This window comes from Magnolia sinica, chromosome 4, assembly GCF_029962835.1.
Source record: "Magnolia sinica isolate HGM2019 chromosome 4, MsV1, whole genome shotgun sequence".
Lineage (NCBI taxonomy): Eukaryota > Viridiplantae > Streptophyta > Magnoliopsida > Magnoliales > Magnoliaceae > Magnolia > Magnolia sinica.
The window spans coordinates 2,441,452-2,449,432 of NC_080576.1; positions in this window are offsets into that span (position 1 = coordinate 2,441,452).

The window sequence follows — 7,981 nt, forward strand, 5'->3', positions numbered from 1 at the left end:
CACTTGGGACTAGGGTACCATTTGCATGCCAATTCAGAGTATAGGAATGGTGGGCCTTTTTCGTATGGAGAATAGCCCAAAGGCCCAGAACATCAGATCGAACCAACCTGAACCATTGGTTGATGGCCAACCAAAACCCAAATGGTTAAGATCGTTGGATTGTGATTACTTGTGGCTATGGTCGATGGGCAATGAGGCCTACTATTCGGACGGTCTGTATTGGCTTGTATGTATGCCACGTCTTTGGTAGACAAGTTAGGTAGTATGGATAGTGATCCAAAGGACGCTGGTTTTGTGTAACTCAAAATTCTGTGGGGGCCGCTGAGATGTCTGTGTGACGTCTACTCGAGCATTTGTACAGATCATGATACAATGTGAGCCACACAATGCTAAACCGTGGTGATTAAACGCTCACCATTGAATCTTACTCGATTAGATCCTAGATCCAGGTGGAAATCTTACTCGATTAGATCCTTAGATCGGTGGCCCTTGGAAGGTTTTAACGGTCGGCGTTCAATCCTACTATTTCCTATGGTGTGACTCACTTGAGTTTTGGATTTACCTTGTTTTCGAGGTCACATCCTAAGGTGATCCAGCCAAACTGATGGATGGAGTGGATGTTGCATGGACAATTTCAGTGGGTCCAAAGAGCTTTGGGCTAGAGGGGCTCTTTGCAATCCATCCAAAGCCACTGAAGAGGCTGGGCCCACGTTGAAGATCATATGGCACAAATTCAAACCTATCCACCCATCCGGTGGGCCACAAGTGTAGATTGAGCCTATCCATTGGCCATCCCTTTTTCTTCGGCATGACCAACCTGATGAATGAATCGGCCTGATTCTTGTGACAGATGATATTGAAGGTGGGGCCAGCTCTTTTGATGGCTCAGATTTTGTATGCAATGCATACATTCGTAATACGTGCAAGTTGAACGGTAACTTCTATTGTCCCTTGAGGTGTATTTGATCAACGCCTGCGGTTTTGCCCAGACGCGGGTTGCGTCCTACCCCCGTCCATCTCTGGCCCCGACCGGGCAGTTCTGTGGGCGGGCCTACCGTGATACATCTGTTTATCCAAGCCATCCATCCCTATTCTCAGATGATTTTAAGGCATGAGCACAAAAATGAGGCAGATCCAACGCACAAATAGACCACACCCCACATGACTCTTGCATTTAATGCAACCAAACTTATTATTTGGTGTGGTCTACTTGAGCATTGGATCTACCTCATTTTTGTGATTATGCCTTAAAATGATCTGAGAAAAAGGAATGGACGGCTTGGATAAACAGATACATCACGGTGGGCCTGCCCATAGAACTGCCTGTTCGGGGCTAGAGACGGGCGGGGGTGGGACGCAATCCGCGTCCGTTTTGCCCTACGGTCGTGGGTACCGTGAATATTGCTCGAGGATTCCTACGTGGATGGAGGATTCACAGTGACAGCCCACGGAAACAATCCTGACCAATCGACTGGGGCCTGCACATGGGCCCTTATGAAGAATATACAGCAACGGTCCATATTCACCTAAAAAAGGTCAACGATTGGAGGGCTATTATTTTCCAATCTGGGGGTTCATTTTTGAAATCACATTGGGAAAATTAAACCAACGGTCAAGATTGAAAAGCAGAGTGCCCCACTTGTATAAACACAAACCAGGGTGGATGGGAAGTGGGATGGGCTGGGCCGGCCCAGAAGTTTTCAGAGTGTTATGGGCCGAAGGTTGAAGGCCCACAGCTGGCCTTGGCGATGACGTGGCCTGACAATAAATTTGGTGGGCCTACATTTGGATATGCATAAAAGCCCAACATGATAGCCCGGCCGGGCTCGTGGGAATTTACCTAATGGAATAGGCCCACCCATTTATTCGGGCTTGCTATAACCGTTGATGCAAGACATCTTGTTCGATTTCCGAAGCCAACGGCTGAAGATTTTTATGGAAGTTTCATTCAGTTAACTTTTCCATTGCTAATTCATGTGTTTGATGTCCATGTCCTCTAAACATGCATTTTCTTGTGGGCAGTTTCCATCACGTGAATACCTTGTATGAACAGGATGTCTCAAACATGGGCCTTGTGCAAATTTTAAAAATATAAATTTTGGAATAAGCATAATACCATGAGGTCGACCTCTGTGGGGCCCACCGTGATGTTTGATTCCCATCACGCCGTGGATTTGGTAGGTCCCCTCCAGGTTAGGGGATGTGTAAAAAATTAGCTGCATTTGGAACTCAAGTGAGCCACACCATATGAAATCATGGAAATTTATGCTTATAACATCTAAAACCACTTGGAGAGGCCAACTGAGTTTTGAAATAGCTTGAAATTTAGTGTGATCCCTCTAGGACACACATAGTAGATGGGCTGGATGTCTAAACCATATTTCACTAGGCCCTATATATAAGGGGGAAGGTTTTAATGGGTGAGCATCCACTCACAACCGCTGTCAATGGTGTGGCCCACCCAAGTCATGGATTGGCCTAATTTTTAGGCCCATGGTGAGCCATGGAAGGGAATATCTTATTGATGGGATGGATGTTCATGATATGATGGTGGCACTCGCAAAGCTCCACCTCATGGGAAACTTTGGTGAAGTTGAACTCCTGTTACCTTTTGAGCATGGGATTAGATGGGTTTAAGGGCGATGGAATTACCAAAATGTAATGATTATCAGGGAGGGACTGTCTACTAATCCCATGGCTTGGAGGTCATCCCACTTCATGTTTAGGAAATAGATTGGCTACTCATCTTGCCACGATTGGTCGGTGATCCATGGGCCCCATCATGATGTATTGTTTCATCCATGCCGTCCACCCATTCTTCCATGTCATTTTATGGTATGAACCTAAAAATGAGTTTGATTCAAATCTCAAGTGGACCGCACAGTTGGCCCTACGAGGTTTTTAATGGTGTAATTCAATCACTACTGTTTTCTCATGGTGTGGTCCACCTGAGATTTATATCTACCTCATTTTTGGGATCAAGCCCTAAAATTATATTTAAAAATGGATGGACGGCATAGATAAAACACATACATCATGGTGAGGTCCATATAGTACCGACCACTAGTCACACAAAACCCAAAGTAGGATTGCATAAACCTTGCCCCAGTGCTAATTCCAGTGAGGGGCTTTACAATTCATACCTTATGTAAGTCCTAAATGGGACCTTGCAATGATCCATGGAATCTTAAAACCCACTCCCATCTCATCTCATTTAAACCCATGCGCCAAACGCCCCCTAGAGCCGGACACTGATTGATTTGAGCTGATATTCAATGTCCTCCAAATACAAGCTTCCAAATAAAAGATTTGGATTTCAATACATTTCAACCAAACCAAGCACAAATGAAGGCAAGGATAGCAGAGTTGTCATGGTCAGCGGCTCAGTGTCCATATCTACCGAGCGCCCCTAATGTGAGAGAAGAAGATAACCTTGTGTGAGAGATAGAGATATAGAGAGAGAGGCCACTCCGGACAAGCCCACGAGGTGCTCGCTTGTTTTAGGGATGAACAACAGAATAGGAACAAAGATAGAAGGGGGCTTGGGTTGGTTGGCTAGAGCGAAAAATGGAGCTTGAATTAGGGCGAAAAAAAAAAAAAAACTAAAGTATATTTTTGCCTCTTTTTTATTTTATACATATATATATATATATATATATATATATATATATATATATATATATATATATATATATATATATATATATATATATATATATATATATATGAGGTTATCAATTAAACCAAGCCAAACCGAATTGAATTGGGGACAAGCTTTGAGTTGAGTTGAGTCAAGCTCATGCTAGCTCAAGCTTGGCTCAAAATTTATTCGGACTCAAACAAACAACTTGACTTGGTCCGAACCCAACTTTTGAGTCAAGCCAAGTCGAGCGAGTTAACCAAACTAACTCGGTTTGTATCTAGCTTTACTTTTCCCTATATGTGTGTGTGATAAGATCTCTTATATAAGTGCAACGTCTTCTATATATTCGTGTCCTTCTCAATAAAATAAATATAACATGTTCTTTAATACGTGGTTCCTGAATTATAACATAGTATTAGAGTCGGGAGTGATTGGTCCCAAACTCTTACCGTCCATCGTCATTGTTAATCAACTATTCTCGCCAAGTCAACGCTTTAACTATAGTATCACCAGATTTTGGTCATTGGCACTATCCCTTTTCTGGATCTTACGTCTTGTCGTTGTTGCATCTCATCACCTCCTAATATATTTTGCATCTTTTGTAAGCTAACCGCTCCAACCTACATTTTCTTACCAACTAAATCACCATGGTTCACTCACCACCACCACTACAGGCAAGCAGGATGCAGCTTCTTCTCCAACTGCTTTAGTGGCTTCTATTTTGATACAATTGCTAATACCCATATCCAAATCCATTTACAGTGAAAAAAGGGATTGAGCTTATTGCCCTTTTGCCAACCGTCGTGGCCCCTCATCATCTCCATCTTCTCTACCAATCGCACGTCGCTAGAATATTGCCCCTAGTTTCCTTTCCTGGTACCTTCTATGATCAATAGGAGTCTAATTTTGTGTCTGCATCCCTACCACTCTACAACCTTAATACATATCCAACAGTCATCGATGGATCTCAGAATCTGTCGTCAATAAATTCGGTGAGATCTTTGCCGAAACCTAATCACTCTTACAATTTATGTAGCTTGCAACCTCTCTTAGTGCACAACTCTCCTCATGTGCCTTGATCATGCCATACCCACTACCCATTTTAACGGTATTGATTTTCTACACAAAGTAGCATGCTGGCAAGAAAGAAGATAGGGTATCACTGAGTTGTGAGGTGATCAGTTCACCCCAAAAGCCCTCGAAGCAAATAGTTAAAATTGCCCTGGCCACATGATTGTTTGGGTCCATCACATCAAAGGGATCTATCTAGTGATAGGATTTAATCATGTATGCCCCACCATTACACTCAACTTGACGTGGCCAGAACCTGTGAAGGAGATACCACCACGTGTTCGCACACTTGTATGAAAGCAAAGAGAGAATGTTGACAGGTGAAAAGATTTTGAGAATTCAAAATACCTCTTTCGAAGACGTGTGCCTCACCAAAAAGGTTAGGTGCTTAAGAATGTATGTGCGACCGAAACCCTAAAGGCCCTAAAGGCGATCATCCTCCTTATGACACATGAAAAGTAGGCAAAGGCACACTCACATTGGATGCCTGGAGTGTATACGTAATGCCCCAAAGACTGTGAAGCCAAGTACTGAGAGCAGAAAGCCATCCGAAGATAGAGATACCCTCACTTATGGTAGCATAGTGCCTGGAGGCATTGTTCGAAGTTATCAAAATATCCTCAATATTAACTTTATCTCGAGCTTACGAATTCCGATAACACTAATAGCAATACCGATCACATTGGTAGTATCAGAAATTCTAGGTATTAGCAATATATTACTAAGTATCACCAATGTATCGATATTATCAATGTATCACCAATATTTTTAACTATGTAAATTCTAGGTGTCGTTTATATTGTCAATGTATTGCCAGTATTTTTGATTGTGTAAATTCAAGGTGTTGACTGTATCACAAGTGTATTGATAATATTTCAATAATATTGCCAACATATTGACAATATTTCAATCACAGGCCTTGCTAGTTCGCTCTGGTTCACCCAAGCCTACTGCTTCTTATTGTATGGCTTTGGTTTGACATGATCGGATCCTATTTCTGATCCTCCTCTATCATTTATGCAATGCTACTTATGCATCTTTCATGGCTTATTTTAAGCAGCTCATTACAGGAGAGGCAAAAAGGGAGAGATATAGATATAAAGACACAGAGGGAGGGAGAGAGAGAGAGAGAGAGAGAGAGAGAGAGAGAGATGAGGAGCCAAAAGAGAATGCAGAGGTTTTAAAGCATTTCCAGTGTCGCGAGGGACTTGCTTAGCTAACCTTTCAAAATTAATGTCGCACGTGGTGCACCTTCCCTTATTCTGAAGTTGCACATGTCCCAATTTGTTTAGCCCTTTGTCATCTCTGAAGGATTCTTCCTACCGAGCTGCTCTGTCCTATCAAAGTCAAAGTCGAATAAGATACTGAAGTTAATGAATAAGGTCAGAATTCAGAATATCCGATCATTCATTTTGATCAAGAATGGTCTGATTTTTCCTTTTTCTTTCCACATCTTGAATAAAGCCGTATTTCATTTTACACATACTAGAAGACCATTAGTACACGTACTTACTTTTTTTTTTTTTTTTTTGCAATACTCTTTCTCTTGTAACTATCTACTTTTTATTTTGCTTACATACTCAAAGTCTTAAAGCTTACAAAGTAAAGTTAAATTCCTTCTTCTTCTTTTTTCGCTTACTTAAGGTTCTTTAAACCAATGCAGTATGACTTAACTTTTTATTCTGTCACTGATTTTACTTCTCTTTATTTCACTTACTTAAGCCTTAGAGCCTAGCACAATATGACTAATTAACCATGTAATGTTGAAAATTTCTATGAATCCCATAAAAATGATAGGATCTTGCAAAGTAGAGACCATGCATTGTATGAGCGAACCAATTGCACGAATCACTTGTGTTAGAAAATCTTGCAATGATCTGAATGAAGTAGCCCATATGTGACATGACACTGTAACAGCGCAAATCCGCTCATCAGGTGGGCAACATGCGTATGTTGATGTAGACCGCTGGATAGTTCATTTAAGTCCATTTCTTTCATCTACAGGTGTGGAGCACCTGATGAGCGGCCAGCCTAAATTACTGTGCCAGATCATTTGATGGGATCTCGCAAGCAATGTGCTACACCCGAATGTGCGAATATCCTCTATCCTCTATTGCCGGTGGGGCTAGAGGCCGAGGAAGCGGATTGCGTACTGAGTAAACTCTGTGGAATTCACCATGATCTATGTATTTTATCCACTCTGTCCATCTATTTTATTAGATAATTTTATGACATGGGTCCAAAATTGAAGGATATCCAAATCTCAAATGCACCACACCACATGAAATAGTGTGAATTGAACTTATACCGTTGCATAATTCTTGAGTGTCACAGAATTTTTGTATAAATCTTATATTTGTTTTTTTCCCTTCATCCATGTCTTTTTGATATTATTAACAGCTTGGATGACAAATAGACATCACTGTAGGGCCTAGGAAGGTTTCAACGGTGGAAATCATTATTCCCACTGTTTCCTGTGGTATGATCCACTTGAGAGTTGGATATGCTTCAAATTTGGGCTCAACGCCTTAAATGAGCTTAAAAAACGTATGGACGGTGTGGATAAACCACTTATTTTCACGGTGGGCCCAACCGAGTTTACTCAGTACGATAAGAGCGTACTGAGTAACTCAGTACGCAATCCGATTCCAGAGGCCGAGGATTCGGTAGTGACCCCTCAAGTACCGATGTGGGTCCTTGAAAAGCTCTGTCGGCCACACCATTATGTATGTGTTTTATCCACTCCGTCCATTCATTTTTAAAGATCATTTTATGGTATTAACCCAAAAATAAAGTATATATAAATCTCATATGGACCATACCACAGGAAACAGTGATGAATAAACGCCCAGCTTTAAAACCTTCATGGGGCCACAAAAGTTTTGGATAAAGTTTATATTTATGTTTTCCCCTCGTCCATTCTGTATGATCTAATCTACAGGTGGGATGGAAAATAAACATTACAGTAGTAGGCCCTAGGAAGTTTTTAATTTTGGACGTTAATCAACGCTGTTTCAGGTCGTGTGGTTCACCTGAGATTTGGATCTGCATCTTTTTTGAGATCATTCCCTAAAATGAGACGGAAAAATTGATGGACGGCGTGGATAAAATACATACATCATGGTGTGGCCCACAGAGCTTTTCCAACACCGACGTCGGTACCGGTGGGGTCACCACCGAAGTAGAGTCCTGGCCAACTCTACCCTATCATTGAAGGGTGTCCCTAGAAATCTGCCAGGACAAAGACAGATATGCGTACCACGCACT